This window comes from Cherax quadricarinatus, unplaced genomic scaffold, assembly GCF_038502225.1.
Source record: "Cherax quadricarinatus isolate ZL_2023a unplaced genomic scaffold, ASM3850222v1 Contig538, whole genome shotgun sequence".
NCBI classification, from domain to species: domain Eukaryota; kingdom Metazoa; phylum Arthropoda; class Malacostraca; order Decapoda; family Parastacidae; genus Cherax; species Cherax quadricarinatus.
In genome coordinates this window covers 114-14779 of record NW_027195564.1, presented here as the reverse complement: position 1 = coordinate 14779, position 14666 = coordinate 114, and the positions used below count along the sequence as shown (strand labels likewise).

Below are 14666 nucleotides of genomic sequence, written 5' to 3'. Positions count from 1 at the left end.
ATTGATACAATGTTATGGTCCTTGAAGGTGAGATCCTCCGACATGATCACTCCCAGGTCTTTGACGTTGGTGTTTCGCTCTATTTTGTGGCCAGAATTTGTTTTGTACTCTGATGAAGATTTAATTTCCTCATGTTTACCATATCTGAGTAATTGAAATTTCTCATCGTTGAACTTCATATTGTTTTCTGTAGCCCACTGAAAGATTTGGTTGATGTCTGCCTGGAGCTTTGCAGTGTCTGCAATGGAAGACACTGTCATGCAGATTCGGGTGTCATCTGCAAAGGAAGACACGGTGCTGTGGCTGACATCCTTGTCTATGTCGGATATGAGGATGAGGAACAAGATGGGAGCGAGTACTGTGCCTTGTGGAACAGAGCTTTTCACCGTACCTGCCTCGGACTTTACTCTGTTGAAGACTACTCTCTGTGTTCTGTTAGTGAGGAAATTATAGATCCATCGACCGACTTTCCCTGTTATTCCTTTAGCACACATTTTGTGTGCTATTACGCCATGGTCACACTTGTCGAAGGCTTTTGCAAAGTCTGTATATATTACATCTGCATTCTTTTTGTCTTCTAGTGCATTTAGGACCTTGTCGTAGTGATCCAATAGTTGAGACAGACAGGAGCGACCTGTTCTAAACCCATGTTGCCCTGGGTTGTGTAACTCATGGGTTTCTAGATGGGTGGTGATCTTGCTTCTTAGGACCCTTTCAAAGATTTTTATGATATGGGATGTTAGTGCTATTGGTCTGTAGTTCTTTGCTGTTGCTTTACTGCCCCCTTTGTGGAGTGGGAATATGTCTGTTGTTTTTAGTAACTGTGGGACGACCCCCGTGTCCATGCTCCCTCTCCATAGGATGGAAAAGGCTCGTGATAGGGGCTTCTTGCAGTTCTTGATGAACACAGAGTTCCATGAGTCTGGCCCTGGGGCAGAGTGCATGGGCATGTCATTTATCGCCTGTTCGAAGTCATTTGGCGTCAGGATAACATCGGATAGGCTTGTGTTAATCAAATTTTGTGGCTCTCTCATAAAAAATTCATTTTCATCTTCGACTCTCAGTCTGGTTAGCGGCTCGCTAAAAACTGAGTCATATTGGGACTTGAGTAGCTCACTCATTTCCTTGCTGTCATCTGTGTAGGACCCATCTTGTTTAAGTAGGGGCCCAATACTGGACGTTGTTCTCGATTTTGATTTGGCATAGGAGAAGAAATACTTTGGGTTTCTTTCGATTTCATTTATGGCTTTTAGTTCTTCCCGCGATTCCTGACTCCTAAAGGATTCTTTTAGCTTAAGTTCGATGCTTGCTATTTCTCTGACCAGTGTCTCCGTACGCATTTCAGATATATTGACCTCTTTTAGCCGCTCTGTTATTCTTTTCCGTCGCCTGTAAAGGGAGCGCCTGTCTCTTTCTGTTTTACATCTACTCCTCCTTTTTCTTAGAGGAATAAGCCTTGTGCATACATCGAGTGCCACCGAGTTAATCTGTTCTAGGCATAAGTTGGGGTCTGTGTTGCTTAGTATATCATCCCAGCTTATATCGGTTAGGACTTTGTTTACTTGGTCCCACTTTATGTTTTTGTTATTGAAGTTGAATTTGGTGAATGCTCCCTCGTGACTAATCTCATTATGTCGGTCTGGGGCTCCGCGCATACATGACTGAACCTCAATTATGTTGTGATCTGAGTATATTGTTTTTGATACGGTGACATTTCTTATCAGATCATCATTGTTAGTGAAGATGAGGTCTAGTGTATTCTCCAGTCTAGTAGGCTCTATTATTTGCTGGCTTAAATTGAATTTTGTGCAGAGATTTAAAAGCTCGCGTGAGTGTGAGTTTTCATCAGAGCTGCCTCCTGGTGTTATTACTGCAACAATATTATTTGCTATATTCCTCCATTTTAGGTGCCTTAAGTTGAAATCCCCCAGGAGCAAGATGTTGGGTGCAGGAGCTGGAAGGTTTTCCAGACAGTGGTCAATTTTTAACAGCTGTTCCTGGAATTGCTGGGATGTTGCATCCAGAGGCTTGTAGACTACCACAATGACTAGGTTTTGGTTCTCGACCTTTACTGCTAAAACTTCCACTACATCATTTGAGGCATTTAGCAGTTCTGTGCAAACAAGTGACTCAGCAATGTACAGGCCAACTCCCCCCCCTTTTGCCTGTTCACTCTGTCACATCTGTATAGGTTGTAACCTGGGATCCATATTTCGTTGTCCAAGTGATCCTTTATGTGGGTCTCAGTGAAAGCCGCGAACATTGCCTTTGCCTCTGCAAGCAGTCCACGGATGAAAGGTATTTTGTTGTTTGTTGCTGGCTTTAGACCCTGTATATTTGCAAAGAAGAATGTTATCGGACTGGTGGTATTGTTGGTACTGGGGGGGGGATTTTTTTTCCGGCATTAGTATCTGTATCTGTTGGTTTGGAGTGGAGGCCATCGACTGTGGTTCCACTCCAGGAATGACTGGATTTGGTGTACGATTTCTGCCATTTCCTGCCAGTTTTTTTCCTTCCTGGCACTAAAAAACCTCTCCCTCTTGAGTGGCTGTGGCTACCCAGGTTTTCCCATGGTCCGGATGTTTTGTATCTTTTTGTCCCCTTTAGATGGTATGCCTGGCAATTTAAGTTATAGCACAGTCTTTCCTGTACTGAAGAGGTACACAGTTCAGGGTGAAAAAGCTTACAGGAAGGGAGTTTGCATTTTCCTGTTGTCATATGGGCATGGCATTTTCTAGGGTGGTCATAGTTGCACGTCCCATCTGTTTTTCCAGATTTCCCATGCCAGCAGATACCGAGTGCATAGTATGTGCACAGGCTTGGTTTCCGTTTGCTTTGGGTTTCTGTGACTGTATTCCCTGTTGGTGCATGTTTCCCTGTCTTACTTCTATCCTCCCTAGCACCAACAATGGAGCCCCCACCAGTTGTTTTTGGTAATATATCCTCACTATTGCTAGTGGAGTCCTCTTGTTTGCTATTTCCTGCGGTATTTCTAGTTTGCAATATTGGTTTTATCTTATCTTTGACTACACCTGTTTCCCTACTATGGCTCCTGTCCCCTATGAGGTCATTTATATGTATTCCTTCCTGCGTATAATTCCCGACTACCTGGACAAAATCTCCAGCTTCACCATTACTGTCTCCCAGGACAGCATCTCCAGCTTCCCCATTACTGTCTCCCAGGACAGCATCTCCAGCTTCACCATTACTGTCTCCCAAGACAGCACCTCCAGCTTCACCATTACTGTCTCCCAGGACAGCACCTCCAGCTTCACCATTAGTGTCTCCCAGGACAGCACTATCAGCCCCCCATTTACTGACTACCAGAACATCATCTCCAGCCTTACAGTTTCTGACTACATGGCCAGTAACAAGGGCAGTACCATTCAGCCCAGACTTTTTATGTTCCCATCTGTTGTAGAAAGCTTCCAGGTTTTCTATGAAAGCAGCTTTGATGTTGACCTCTTTTAATACCCTTGTGATTTTAGTCCACAGATTTATCTCATTTGGGCATACCCAAAAACACTTCCCTGTTTTAATACTGCTTGTAGCTAGTTCTTGGATATCTGCACAAGGGGCGTGACACCAATTTCCACAAAAATGACAATTTATGCATGTGGAAGCCCGTTTGTTTGACTGACCACAGACTACACACAGCTTCATAATGATTTGAATGGTTGATTTACTGCAACATATTATCATACACAGCAACATATTATCATAGATAGCAACATATTATCATACATAGCAACATATTATCATACATAGCAACATATTATCATACATAGCAACATATTATCATACACAGCAACATATTATCATACATAGCAACATATTATAATACAAAGCAACATATTACCATACATAACAACATATTATCATACATAGCAACATATTATCATACATAGCAACATATCATGCATAGCAACATATTATCATACACAGCAACATATTATCATACATGGCAACATATTATCATACATAGCAACATATTATCATACATAGCAACATATTATCATACATAGCAACATATACATAGCAACATATTATCATACACAGCAACATATTATCATACATAGCAACATATAATCATACATAGCAACATATACATAGCAACATATTATCATACATAGCAACATGGTAAACTCCAGGAAATATACATAGCAACATATTATCAAACATAGCAACATATTATCATACATAGCAACATATTATCATACATAGCAACATATTATCGTAGATAGCAACATATTATCATACATAACAACATATTATCATACACAGCAACATATTATCATACACAGCAACATATTATCATACATAGCAACATATTATCATACACAGTAACATACTATCATACATATCAACATATTATCATACATAGCAACATGGTGGCCTGGTGGCTAACACTCTCGCTTCACACGGCGAGGGCCTGGGTTCGATTCCCAGCCAGAGTAGAAACATTGGGCGTGTTTCTTTCCACCTGTTGTCTATGTTCCCCATCAGTAAAATGGGTACCTAGGTGTTAGTCGACTGGTGTGGGTCGCATCCTGGGACACTGACCTAATTTGCCCGAAAAGCTGAGCATAACAAGGGGATTTCTATGCAGTAGTATGTCATTGTTGTCAGCTAGGCCTGTATACCATGTACATGTACTTGTAGTAAATAAAGATATTATTATTATATTATTATTACATAGCAACATATTACCATACATAACAACATATTATTATACATAGCAACATGTTATCATACATAGCAACATATTATCATACACAGCAACATATCATACATGGCAACATATTATCCTAAATAGCAACATATTATCATACATAGCAACATATTATCATACATAGCAACATATTATCATAGATAGCAACATATTATCATAGATAGCAACATATTATCATACATAGCAACATTTTATCATACATTTAACATAAATATAGCAACAAATCATACATAGCAACATATTATCATACACAGCAACATATTATCATACATAGCAACATATTATCATACACAGCAACATATTATCATACATAGCAACATATTATCATACATAGCAACATATCATACATAGCAACATATTATCATACATACCTGGAGTTTACCTGGAGAGAGTTCCGGGGGTCAATGCCCCTGCGGCCCGGTCTGTGACCAGGCCTCCTGGTGGATCAGAGCCTGATCAACCAGGCTGTTGCTGCTGGCTGCACGCAAACCAACGTACGAGCCACAGCCTGGCTGATCTGGAACTGACTTTAGGTGCTTGTCCAGTGCCAGCTTGAAGACTGCCAGGGGTCTGTTGGTAATCCCCCTTATGTGTGCTGGGAGGCAGTTGAACAGTCTCGGACCCCTGACACTTATTGTATGGTCTCTTAATGTGCTAGTGACACCCCTGCTTTTCATTGAGGGGATGGTGCATCGTCTGCCAAGTCTTTTGCTTTCATAGTGAGTGATTTTCGTGTGCAAGTTCGGTACTAGTCCCTCTAGGATTTTCCAGGTGTATATAATCATGTATCTCTCCCTACTGCGTTCCAGGGAATACAGGTTTAGGAACCTCAAGCGCTCCCAATAATTGAGGTGTTTTATCTCCGTTATGCGCACCGTGAAAGTTCTCTGTACATTTTCTAGGTCGGCAATTTCACCTGCCTTGAAAGGTGCTGTTAGTGTGCAGCAATATTCCAGCCTAGATAGAACAAGTGACCTGAAGAGTGTCATCATGGGCTTGGCCTCCCTAGTTTTGAAGGTTCTCATTATCCATCCTGTCATTTTTCTAGCAGATGCGATTGATACAATGTTATGGTCCTTGAAGGTGAGATCCTCCGACATGATCACTCCCAGGTCTTTGACGTTGGTGTTTCGCTCTATTTTGTGGCCAGAATTTGTTTTGTACTCTGATGAAGATTTAATTTCCTCATGTTTACCATATCTGAGTAATTGAAATTTCTCATCGTTGAACTTCATATTGTTTTCTGTAGCCCACTGAAAGATTTGGTTGATGTCTGCCTGGAGCTTTGCAGTGTCTGCAATGGAAGACACTGTCATGCAGATTCGGGTGTCATCTGCAAAGGAAGACACGGTGCTGTGGCTGACATCCTTGTCTATGTCGGATATGAGGATGAGGAACAAGATGGGAGCGAGTACTGTGCCTTGTGGAACAGAGCTTTTCACCGTACCTGCCTCGGACTTTACTCTGTTGAAGACTACTCTCTGTGTTCTGTTAGTGAGGAAATTATAGATCCATCGACCGACTTTCCGTTATTCCTTTAGCACGCATTTTGTGTGCTATTACGCCATGGTCACACTTGTCGAAGGCTTTTGCAAAGTCTGTATATATTACATCTGCATTCTTTTTGTCTTCTAGTGCATTTAGGACCTTGTCGTAGTGATCCAATAGTTGAGACAGACAGGAGCGACCTGTTCTAAACCCATGTTGCCCTGGGTTGTGTAACTCATGGGTTTCTAGATGGGTGGTGATCTTGCTTCTTAGGACCCTTTCAAAGATTTTTATGATATGGGATGTTAGTGCTATTGGTCTGTAGTTCTTTGCTGTTGCTTTACTGCCCCCTTTGTGGAGTGGGACTATGTCTGTTGTTTTTAGTAACTGTGGGACGACCCCCGTGTCCATGCTCCCTCTCCATAGGATGGAAAAGGCTCGTGATAGGGGCTTCTTGCAGTTCTTGATGAACACAGAGTTCCATGAGTCTGGCCCTGGGGCAGAGTGCATGGGCATGTCATTTATCACCTGTTCGAAGTCATTTGGCGTCAGGATAACATCGGATAGGCTTGTGTTAATCAAATTTTGTGGCTCTCTCATAAAAAATTCATTTTCATCTTCGACTCTCAGTCTGGTTAGCGGCTCGCTAAAAACTGAGTCATATTGGGACTTGAGTAGCTCACTCATTTCCTTGCTGTCATCTGTGTAGGACCCATCTTGTTTAAGTAGGGGCCCAATACTGGACGTTGTTCTCGATTTTGATTTGGCATAGGAGAAGAAATACTTTGGGTTTCTTTCGATTTCATTTATGGCTTTTAGTTCTTCCCGCGATTCCTGACTCCTAAAGGATTCTTTTAGCTTAAGTTCGATGCTTGCTATTTCTCTGACCAGTGTCTCCGTATGCATTTCAGATATATTGACCTCTTTTAGCCGCTCTGTTATTCTTTTCCGTCGCCTGTAAAGGGAGCGCCTGTCTCTTTCTGTTTTACATCTACTCCTCCTTTTTCTTAGAGGAATAAGCCTTGTGCATACATCGAGTGCCACCGAGTTAATCTGTTCTATGCATAAGTTGGGGTCTGTGTTGCTTAGTATATCATCCCAGCTTATATCGGTTAGGACTTTGTTTACTTGGTCCCACTTTATGTTTTTGTTATTGAAGTTGAATTTGGTGAATGCTCCCTCGTGACTAATCTCATTATGTCGGTCTGGGGCTCCGCGCATACATGACTGAACCTCAATTATGTTGTGATCTGAGTATATTGTTTTTGATACGGTGACATTTCTTATCAGATCATCATTGTTAGTGAAGATGAGGTCTAGTGTATTCTCCAGTCTAGTAGGCTCTATTATTTGCTGGCTTAAATTGAATTTTGTGCAGAGATTTAAAAGCTCGCGTGAGTGTGAGTTTTCATCAGAGCTGCCTCCTGGTGTTATTACTGCAACAATATTATTTGCTATATTCCTCCATTTTAGGTGCCTTAAGTTGAAATCCCCCAGGAGCAAGATGTTGGGTGCAGGAGCTGGAAGGTTTTCCAGACAGTGGTCAATTTTTAACAGCTGTTCCTGGAATTGCTGGGATGTTGCATCCAGAGGCTTGTAGACTACCACAATGACTAGGTTTTGGTTCTCGACCTTTACTGCTAAAACTTCCACTACATCATTTGAGGCATTTAGCAGTTCTGTGCAAACAAGTGACTCAGCAATGTACAGGCCAACTCCCCCCCCTTTTGCCTGTTCACTCTGTCACATCTGTATAGGTTGTAACCTGGGATCCATATTTCGTTGTCCAAGTGATCCTTTATGTGGGTCTCAGTGAAAGCCGCGAACATTGCCTTTGCCTCTGCAAGCAGTCCACGGATGAAAGGTATTTTGTTGTTTGTTGCTGGCTTTAGACCCTGTATATTTGCAAAGAAGAATGTTATCGGACTGGTGGTATTGTTGGTACTGGGGGGGGGATTTTTTTTCCGGCATTAGTATCTGTATCTGTTGGTTTGGAGTGGAGGCCATCGACTGTGGTTCCACTCCAGGAATGACTGGATTTGGTGTACGATTTCTGCCATTTCCTGCCAGTTTTTTTCCTTCCTGGCACTAAAAAACCTCTCCCTCTTGAGTGGCTGTGGCTACCCAGGTTTTCCCATGGTCCGGATGTTTTGTATCTTTTTGTCCCCTTTAGATGGTATGCCTGGCAATTTAAGTTATAGCACAGTCTTTCCTGTACTGAAGAGGTACACAGTTCAGGGTGAAAAAGCTTACAGGAAGGGAGTTTGCATTTTCCTGTTGTCATATGGGCATGGCATTTTCTAGGGTGGTCATAGTTGCACGTCCCATCTGTTTTTCCAGATTTCCCATGCCAGCAGATACCGAGTGCATAGTATGTGCACAGGCTTGGTTTCCGTTTGCTTTGGGTTTCTGTGACTGTATTCCCTGTTGGTGCATGTTTCCCTGTCTTACTTCTATCCTCCCTAGCACCAACAATGGAGCCCCCACCAGTTGTTTTTGGTAATATATCCTCACTATTGCTAGTGGAGTCCTCTTGTTTGCTATTTCCTGCGGTATTTCTAGTTTGCAATATTGGTTTTATCTTATCTTTGACTACACCTGTTTCCCTACTATGGCTCCTGTCCCCTATGAGGTCATTTATATGTATTCCTTCCTGCGTATAATTCCCGACTACCTGGACAAAATCTCCAGCTTCACCATTACTGTCTCCCAGGACAGCATCTCCAGCTTCCCCATTACTGTCTCCCAGGACAGCATCTCCAGCTTCACCATTACTGTCTCCCAAGACAGCACCTCCAGCTTCACCATTACTGTCTCCCAGGACAGCACCTCCAGCTTCACCATTAGTGTCTCCCAGGACAGCACTATCAGCCCCCCATTTACTGACTACCAGAACATCATCTCCAGCCTTACAGTTTCTGACTACATGGCCAGTAACAAGGGCAGTACCATTCAGCCCAGACTTTTTATGTTCCCATCTGTTGTAGAAAGCTTCCAGGTTTTCTATGAAAGCAGCTTTGATGTTGACCTCTTTTAATACCCTTGTGATTTTAGTCCACAGATTTATCTCATTTGGGCATACCCAAAAACACTTCCCTGTTTTAATACTGCTTGTAGCTAGTTCTTGGATATCTGCACAAGGGGCGTGACACCAATTTCCACAAAAATGACAATTTATGCATGTGGAAGCCCGTTTGTTTGACTGACCACAGACTACACACAGCTTCATAATGATTTGAATGGTTGATTTACTGCAACATATTATCATACACAGCAACATATTATCATAGATAGCAACATATTATCATACATAGCAACATATTATCATACATAGCAACATATTATCATACATAGCAACATATTATCATACACAGCAACATATTATCATACATAGCAACATATTATAATACAAAGCAACATATTACCATACATAACAACATATTATCATACATAGCAACATATTATCATACATAGCAACATATGCATAGCAACATATTATCATACACAGCAACATATTATCATACATGGCAACATATTATCATACATAGCAACATATTATCATACATAGCAACATATTATCATACATAGCAACATATACATAGCAACATATTATCATACATAGCAACATATTATCATACATAGCAACATATTATCATACACAGCAACATATTATCATACACAGCAACATATTATCATACATAGCATCATATTATCATACACAGCAACATACTATCATACATAGCAACATATTATCATACATAGCAACATATTATCATACATAGCAACATATACATAACAACATATTATCATACATAGCAACATATTATCATACATAGCAACATATTATCATACACAGCAACATATTATCATACACAGCAACATATTATCATGCACAGCAACATATACATAGCAACATATTATCATACATAGCAACATATTATCATACATAGCAACATATCATACATAGCAACATGTTATCATACATAGCAACATATTATCATACACAGCAACATATTATCATACATAGCAACATTTTATCATACATAGCAACATATTATCATACATAGCAACATATTATCATGCACAGCAACATATCATACATGGCAACATATTATCATACATAGCAACATATCATACACAGCAACATATTATCATACATAGCAACATATTATCATACACAGCAACATATTATCATACACAGCAACATATTATCTTACACAGCAACATATTATCATATATATCAACATATTATCATAAATAGCAACATATTATCAAACATAGCAACATATTATCATACATAGCAACATATTATCATACACAGCAACATATTTATTTATTTATTTATTTATTTATTTAAAAATTTGAGCACACATACAGAGGTACAACAAATACAGGTAAGAGCAGTATGCCAAAGCCACTTATACTATGCATAGCATTACGGGCTGGCTTAAAATTAACTTAAGATTAACTAAGCAATGATGAAATCAGTGATAAAACATTAATGTAAACAGGTTACTATAAAGCACAAGTGAGTATTACAAAGACAGGTCATATGGTTGTATGCATTGTTGTACATTCAGTAGAATGGAGTATTCTGTTAGGTAGTGTATTTAAAAAATAATAAAGTTAGATTGGGTTTTAGGTTTAACATTTATGTGATATAATTGTGAGAAACATTTAAGATATACAATTTATAAGGTTCAGTTATTCAGTATTTATTTGGTTTTGGGTGAGTAAGTGATCTTTGAGAAGAAACTTGAATTTATAAACAGGTAGTGTTTCTTTTATATTTACAGGTAATGAATTCCAGATTTTAGGGCCTTTTATGTGCATTGAGTTTTTACATAGTGTGAGATGGACACGAGGAACATCAAAGAGTGATCTGAGCCTTGTGTTATGGTCATGTGTTCTGTTGAGGTTGGCAAGGAGATGTTTGAGGGGAGGGTTAATATCAGAGTTAAGTGTTCTATGTATGTAATAGGTGCAGCAGTAAGTATGGATGTTTTGTATGGTGAGGAGGTTTAGTGTATTGAATATTGGTGGAGTGTGCTGCCTATAGTGAGAATTTGTTATCATTCTAACTGCAACATATTATCATACATAGCAACATATTATCATACATAGTAACATATTATCATACATAGCAACACATCATACACAGCAACATATTATCATACATAGCAACATATTATCATACACAGCAACATATTATCATACATAGCAACATATTATCATACATAGCAACATGCACAGCAACATATCATACATAGCAACATATTATCATACATAGCAACATATTATCATACATAGCAACATATTATCATACACAGCAACATATTATCATACATATCAACATATACATAGCAACATATTATCATACATAGCAACATATTATCATGCATAGCAACATATTATCATACATAGCAACATATTATCATGCATAGCAACATATTATCATACACAGCAACATATTATCATACATAGCAACATATACATAGCAACATATTATCATACATTGCAAAGTATTATCATACACAGCAACATATTATCATACATAGCAACATATTATCATACATAGCAAAGTATTATCATACACAGCAACATATTATCATACATAGCAACATATACATAGCAACATATCATCATACATAGCAACATATTATCATACATAGCAACATATTATCATACACAGCAACATATTATCATACATAGTAACATATACATAGCAACATATTGCAATACATAGCAACATATTATGATACATAGCAACGTATTATCATACACAGCAACATATTATCATACACAGCAACATATTATCATACACAGCAACATATTATCATACACAGCAACATATCATACACAGCAACATATTATCATACACAGCAACATATCATACCTAGCAACATATTATCATACACAGCAACATATACACAGCAACATATTTTCATACACAGCAACATATTATCATACACAGCAACATATACACAGCAACATATTATCATACACAGCAACATATACACAGCAACATATTATCATACACAGCAACATATTATCATACATAAAAACATATTATCATAAACAGCAACATATTATCATACACAGCAACATATTATCATACATAGCAACATATTATCATACACAGCAACATATTATCATACACAGCAACATATTATCATACACAGCAACATATTATCATACACAGCAACATATTATCATACACAGCAACATATTATCATACACAGCAACATATTATCATACATAGCAACATATGATCATACACAGCAACATATCATACATAGCAACATATTATCATACATAGCAACATATTATCATACACAGCAACATATCATACACAGCAACATATTATCATACATAGCAACATATTATCATACACAGCAACATATTATCATACATAGCAACATATTATCATACACAGCAACGTATTATCATACATAGCAACATAATATCATACACAGCAACATATTATCATACACAGCAACATATTATCATACACAGCAACATATTATCATACATAGCAACATATTATCATACACAGCAACATATTATCATACACAGCAACATATTATCATACACAGCAACATATTATCATACACAGCAACATATTATCATACACAGCAACATATTATCATACACAGCAACATATTATCATACATAGCAACATATTATCATACACAGCAACATATCACACATAGCAACATATTATCATACATAGCAACATATTATCATACACAGCAACATATCACACATAGCAACATATTATCATACATAGCAACATATTATCATACACAGCAACATATTATCATACATAGCAACATATTATCATACACAGCAACATATTATCATACATAGCAACATATTATCATACACAGCAACATATTATCATACACAGCAACATATTATCATACACAGCAACATATTATCATACATAGCAACATATTATCATACACAGCAACATATTTTTTTTTTTTTTTTTTTTTTTTATTTTTTAAAAGCCACTTGTTATGCTGAGCATCTCGGGCAAATTAGGTCAGTGTCCCAGGATGCGACCCACACCAGTCGACTAACACCCAGGTACCCATTTTTTACTGATGGGGAACATAGACAACAGGTGGAAAGAAACACGCCCAATGTTTCTACTCTGGCTGGGAATCGAACCCAGGCCCTCGCCGTGTGAAGCGAGAGCGTTAACCACCAGGCCACCAGAGCAACATACATAGCAACATATTATCATACACAGCAACATATACACAGCAACATATTATCATACATAGCAACATATTATCATACATAGCAACATATGGGTTGATTACCTCGGATAACACAAAAAGTCAAAGTGACTTATTTCCTTCTTATGTTGTTAACAGAGACGGCCAACTTAACTACACCCATAAACACAGAGCAAAATTTTCATTTTTTTCTGTCTTTAACGAGGATGAAACTGGTTCTTTGCTCACCTACCTCACATAACAAGATTCTCAGCATAAGCCATAAACGTCTTCATATAGTGAGGATAATTATACAAACATCTTGTTGTTGTTATTGTTATTGTTATTGTTATTGTTGTTGTTATTGTTGTTGTTGTTGTTGTTGTTGATGTTGGGTTTATCAGGGCCACTGACAGCATGAACCGTATCATGTCCGGTTTCTCGATGGTACGAGGAAGATTTGTTGCCCAAGGCTGGGCGATGAAAGAAAAAGGAACAAAAGTTCCTTTTTATATAGAGATAGAAACTTGAAGTTTTTCAATTAGATCCGGTGGACGCCCTTGCCAAGCCTCAGCAGGGAGGGACGCCCACACCCCCACCTGAGTACAGTAACCGGCTTCCCACCGAAGACCGTTAAAGAATTTTCCGCAGAGCGGCAAAAATGGAGCTGGCTAAAGTAAGCCGATGTACAGGTGCCCCTCCTGTAGAGTGCCAGGTGCCCCTCCTGTAGAGTGCCAGGTACCCCTCCTGTAGTGTTAGGTGCCCCTCCTGTAGAGTGCCAGGTGCCCCTTCTGTAGAGTGCCAGGTGCCCCTCCTGTAGAGTGCCCGGCGGGCAAAATAGATGAGGACAAGTGTCCCAGAGAGAATGGTGGAAATTTGTCACTGATACACAGGCGAGAGAGAGACTCTCTGATCGCGGGTTCTATCCCCGTCTGTGGTATGGTTTATCTTTCTTTTCCTTCTTTGTTGGGTTTATAAAGGCCACTGACATCATACGCCGTAACGAACCCGGCCCGTTGGCCTGGTGGATAAGCTCTCGCTATCTTTGGCAGGTTAAATCACCACCACCAGAAGTAGACCAAACGAAACGTAAACTTTGCCAGATGGACTATTGTCACACCCTGCATCATTATGTCATTATGTACTGGAGTGCGATAAAATTAATGAATTTAGAGACAACTCACTCAGAAATGAGGAAATGGTATGGTGATACCGACAAG

The 14666-nt window shown here is 39.1% G+C and overlaps 1 long non-coding RNA gene across 2 annotated transcripts in view; it reads right to left on the bottom strand.

Moving 5' to 3' along the window:
* LOC138851409 (uncharacterized) overlaps positions 1-14401 on the bottom strand; it is a 138397-nt gene extending 123996 nt beyond the window's left edge. Inside the window, exon 1 of one of the 2 annotated variants that reach the window (XR_011391204.1) lies at positions 13700-14401. This is a non-coding gene — a long non-coding RNA (uncharacterized lncRNA). The remainder of the gene's footprint in view (positions 1-13699) is intronic. The other variant, XR_011391203.1, reaches the window with a different exon arrangement.
* Positions 14402-14666: the final 265 nt, after the last annotated feature.